The sequence below is a fragment of the Durio zibethinus genome, chromosome 22, assembly GCF_047325235.1.
Source record: "Durio zibethinus cultivar Kanyao isolate XHJ-2024 chromosome 22, ASM4732523v1, whole genome shotgun sequence".
In the NCBI taxonomy this organism is placed as follows: domain Eukaryota; kingdom Viridiplantae; phylum Streptophyta; class Magnoliopsida; order Malvales; family Malvaceae; genus Durio; species Durio zibethinus.
In genome coordinates this window covers 18,611,874-18,617,471 of record NC_143183.1, presented here as the reverse complement: position 1 = coordinate 18,617,471, position 5,598 = coordinate 18,611,874, and the positions used below count along the sequence as shown (strand labels likewise).

Genomic DNA, 5,598 nt, shown 5'->3' with positions numbered 1-5,598 from the left:
AAAAGGCTTATTACCTTTTCCAATCCTAATGTCAGCTTTACTGTGAAAGTCTATTAAGGTATTTTTTTTTTTTTGTGTAGGAATAATTAACGTGAGATAATAATTATGATTATAAAATTATCTTTGTTTAAGATATGAAAAAAAAATTAATTATTTAATTTCAATAAAAACAACCCGTTATTCACATATAATATGTTATGAATATCATTTACATGTCATAAAAAATATAATAAAAAATTTTATTAAATAATCTTATATTTTTCTATACCAAATATAAAAATTTTGCAGTCACTAAATTAACAAAATTTAAAAATTATACATTCTCCTTTTATATAATTTTTTCTTCAAATTATTTTATCTCTCAAAATTTAAAAATTAGCTAAGTAAACACAAGTGCAAAAATGTATTTATACTAGTGTTTTAAGATGAGAAAATTGTTAACACAAAGCTGAATCAAAGTTGAAGTAATTTGGAAAAGACAACTTGGTCTATAGAAACTATGACCTGCAATTAGGCATACATCTACAAAACAGATGCAAAACTATAATTAGAAATTCATTAAAAGTTTTTTTATTTTAGTTTAATTATGTTTAATCATGTGTGATAATATTAAAGATACTTTTCAAATTCCTCCAAAAACTTCAAGATAAGATGATGATATATCAAGATAATGACACATTAAGTTTTACTTTTGTTAACATTAATTTTGACATCAACTTTATGCCTACTTTACATCGTAAAATTATTTTAATTAAAGTCAACTTGATTTGTGTTTTTTGTTGAATTCAATGAAGGGATAGGGCTTCAAAAAAAGCTGGCAAAGCTAATTAGCTCAAAAAAATTTTATTTATAAAATTACTAATATTTTAATTTAATAATAATAAATATTATATTTACATAATCATTAAATAATTAAATAATAAATTATTATATAATTAAATAATTAAATTCACATATAAAAATTTTGAATTAAACATATATAATAAATTAAAAATTATCAAAATAAAAAAAATAAAATATTAAATCCAAATAACTCAAATCGAAAACGATTTAAACAGATATATTTGGATCAAAACCTGACTCGTTCCATCGCCACCATCGTTTCTATACGTTGAACATGTTACTCATTGAAGACATGGTGACTGGTGACATGAAAAATGGGTATTAGTGCACAAGCCTAGGTCCATTTTTAAGTGGATAACTTAAAATTGTATCCTATCCAAGGCGTCAGTCAACTCTATGAGCCACTCACATCCAGATGCAACAAGTCAGATAAAATCAACTTTAGATTAGCACACTAACTTCAAATTTTTTGTTTTCTTTTTGATAATTTTTAATTTGTTAATAAAGTATTACTCGTGTTTGTTAATAATTATATAATTTGTTAATAAAGTATTAATTATAATTTAATTTTTGATAATTACAAATATAAAAAATAAAAAATTACTTATATTCTTTTTCTTTTATATTAATGCAAGTGAAAATTTTCTTTAATTTATAACTCCTACAAGAATTTTATTACGAAACCAAACACTCCGATCCAATCTAAATAGTTGACTTTTGTTAAAATTTTTATTTATTTATTTTAGCATATAAATTTACAATATAAAATGTATAGAGGAATTAACATGTTTTCCTTGAAGATATTATGATAAAAATTAAACCACGCAAAAAATCAACAAACTTTTTTATATATTGTCAAAAACATTCTATTAGTATAATAAAAATTATATCTAATAATTTGAAATACAATGCAATGACATAATACAAATAAAAAATATGAAAATAATATGACTTAAAACTTAAAAAAAAAAAACTATAAATAAATTTAATAAAATAAAAAAAATTATATTTTATATTTTCGTATTGATACGAATTATGACAAACGATTTTCATGTAAAACAAAATATTAATGTAGTATTTTATATAACACGATGACAGAAATTATCATATCTAACTAAAATATTACTTATTTTTAATGGACTATTTTCATTTGAATACTTTAACAAAAAAAAAAATCTTTATTAACTTACTACTATATTTATGTCCACATAAATTTTAAAAAATTGTGAGTTTGAGAAAATTTATTTTTATAATTTTATTGATAAATTAAATATATAACAATTGGGAGATTAAAAATAAATTAAAATTTTTTAAAAAATCTTATTAACTTATTACTTATGTTTATTTAACATGACAACATTATTTCCTTCCATCATCAATACTAATAACAGTCCTTTTTTGCTATGAACTAGCTGACAAACTTTAAAGTCAATATATAAACAAGTCGTGAGTGAAGTGAAGTGAGCCACAAATCTCGATTGGTCCAAAAGACCTATGAGATATCAAACAAACTGATAAGAGGGAGCCATTCCGAGAAAGCAAATTATTTATTCATTTTGGAGTTTAATTATGAAATTGTTTGGTTTGGTCCCTTGGCAATAAAGTCAAAAGTTATGGCTTGACCTTATGGTAATGAAGAAGAATTGAAGAAGAATTTGATATTCTTAAAAACTAGTTTTGGGTTTTTTTTTTTTTTTTTTTTCAACAAGATAATAAGATGAAACCCAAGATTACCCAAAGAAATATATTAACATACTTACCCGTTGAAGAAAAATTAATTTTGATGAGATTCAAAGTAGTAATAAAAATAAGATTAGTTATTATAATGGTAATATTTATTATTATAATGGATAATATTAAAATTAATAATAAAATATGTTTTTGAATATAAATACAAAAATTGTAGTGAGGTAAATTAAAATAAGAAAAAAATTGATATTAAATTAAAATTTATATGTAATAAAAATTTTAAATTATAAAATAATAACATTTTTAATTTTTAATATAATAATAAATTTTATTATTTTATTAATTTATTATATAACAAGATTCATTTTTATATTAATTTTAAAAAATTTATTTCACAATTTCTTAAATTAAAAAATAAAAAATATTAATATTAATATATGAGAATAATTTGAGATAAAAAAGAGACAAAACACCTCCAATTGGCCACTAGAGGGTTCCCTCTTCAGTCACCAACTGAAGATGCAAGGAGAAACAATATCCAACCGTGCCACACTGAAAAAACCCCAGGCTCTTAACCGTGCCGCATTGACCCTCGGCTTAGAAATCAGGCCTTAATAAGTTAGATAAAAGGGGATGGATGCGGCAAAAGGAAAGCAATTTTAACATTGAATAATGGGGGCTTCAAGTGGAGATTTATGATACGATTAACAAAGATCAAGTTGAAAAATAAATTATTAATCATGAACAACATTGAAAATTATAATTACTTTGAATTGACTTCATTTATATTGTATTTATAGGCAATTTGCCAATTATTTATAGACATTTTTTCTTTTTGTTGACATTATTTGAAGTCGGTTAATAAAAGAATTAAGACTTAGGAGTTCAAAGAGAGGTGCTTTTCATTTTCAATTGCTTAATGCACACTCAGGATTATGTCAAATGAAATTGGATGCAGGTTGAGCAAATCTTAATTTGATATAAAATGTCAGACAAGGAAAAGCAAACATATTTATTTCAAAATCCAATAGGACAGATAGAGAAAATGTAAATCAATACAAATTCTCAATACAAAGAATATAAATAGTTGTAACTGGATCATAGCTTTTCAAAGACAATAAATATTAACATTAAAGTATCTTTATCAAAAAATAATTATAGAAAACCAACAAGAAGTTAAAAATAAAAACATCCCAACAGGAACAGTTTGTGGTTATGTCTCCCAGTTTCATCAGCATTCTCACCTGCTAACTCAAGTGATTTACCCTTTGATTCAGGGACCAAGAGAGTAAATACCATTCCTAAGAAACTGAAGAACTCAAGAATAATAAGTGAGTATCTGATTCCAATGCCTGGTGGGTAGCCTGCATCCGTCTCGGCTGGATCTGTGATTTGAGCAGCATATTAGAACACAAATGCACCCACCGTTGCACCAGCTTTCCCTGCTGAAGCTGATATACCATGACAGGTTGATCTTAGCCTCGCAGGGAAGACCTCAGCTGGCACAACAAATGTTGTAGCATTCGGTCCAAGTAAATTGGCAAAGAAGAAGGTTAGGGAGTACATTATTACAAAGCCAATTCTGTTTGGTTCCAAGGTCCAGTGGTGGTATGGTATGGCAAGAGCAAACATCAAAACTGTCATGAACAAGAAAACCATCAATTGAATTGCAAACTTTCCCATAATATCAATGAAAGTCACTGTGAACCAATGCCCTGGACCAGTACTGCACAGGGCTATTAATGTTTGTTCCTTTGCAATCATGTAGGCCTCGTGGATTGCATTCATGCTTGTGGCTGAAGGAAGAAATCCAATTGCACTGAAGATAACCTTTTGGAATAGATTTTGGCTGTAAATGCAATGTCTAACAAGAACCAAGTGGAAGTAGTTCCAAGTAAATGAAGTCATGGCGCTCCAAGAATTCCCTAGAGAACAAGCCAAAGGATTGTGCTTTATCTCCTGCTATTTTTATTACCTTGTCTTCTTCTCCTTCAAGATCCACATTCAACACTTTTGACATGTCTGCTGCAGCCTGTTTGCATTCTTGGCAACAAGGGCAGTGTAACGAGCAGTTTCCAACATCTTTATTGGCCAATAGTAAGCAAGAGCAGAGGGAATGCACCAAACACCAAAATTATGCGCCAAAAATAGTCAGCTTGAGGTACAGTTGAGGCTACTGCATTGACTGAGTAGGCAGGAGCCTGGAATGCATGATTAAAGGCAGCAGAGACAATATAATCCACAACTCCACCACCTAAAATCCCAAACCCTTGCATTGCAAACACTGCTGCATTAAATGCTCCACGAGTCTTTTTGTTTGCATATTTAGACATAATTGTGGCTGAAACAAGATACTCAACACCAATACCAAAACCAAGCCTGAACCTGATGAAACAAAGGGTAGCCATAACACCCTTTGGACTGCTTCCAAATAACAACCTTGGGGCAATAGAGCACACAACGATGAGGATTAAAGTTATACCATAGACCTTTTTCCTGCCGATTTTGTCACCAAGCCCTCCAAAAAACAGTTGGCCGGTTAAAGTGCCAACAAAAGCTACACCATTAACAGCACCTGCAACATTTGGAGGTAATGTGCCTCGCTTTGGTGCACCATCAACATGGTAGTATATACGACCTAGTAGTTTGGTGACTAAGGAGATGCAAAACAGATCGTAAGCATCAGTGAAAAATCCCATCCCTGCAATAACAATTGCAGTGAAGTGATATCATTGTATCTTGACTGCATCGAGTGCACTAAGCACTCCTAATTGTTCTCTAGTCATGGCGCAAATTACGGTATCAAACTCCCTCCACAGTCCTGCAACAGAGCACTTGGGATATTAATTGAAATTGGAAATGGATGGAAATGATCAATTATTTATTGGCATCATCATTAAACGAATTTACCACCTAAAAAAATGTGCTGATTCCATGCGCTAACTATTTGATATCAACTAAGCATAAGGGGGCTTTGGCTCGTGAGAAAATAAGACTGTTGGTAGATATCTGATTTTTTGTAATTTGTTTTTTAATTTAGCTTACAAATGTGATTTTTGAGTTTTT

General features: G+C 28.7%; 1 pseudogene; it reads right to left on the bottom strand.

Annotated features, from left to right (window-relative positions):
- Positions 1-3,612: 3,612 nt before the first annotated feature.
- LOC111307140 (low affinity inorganic phosphate transporter 1 pseudogene) lies at positions 3,613-5,334 on the bottom strand (annotated as a pseudogene).
- Positions 5,335-5,598: the final 264 nt, after the last annotated feature.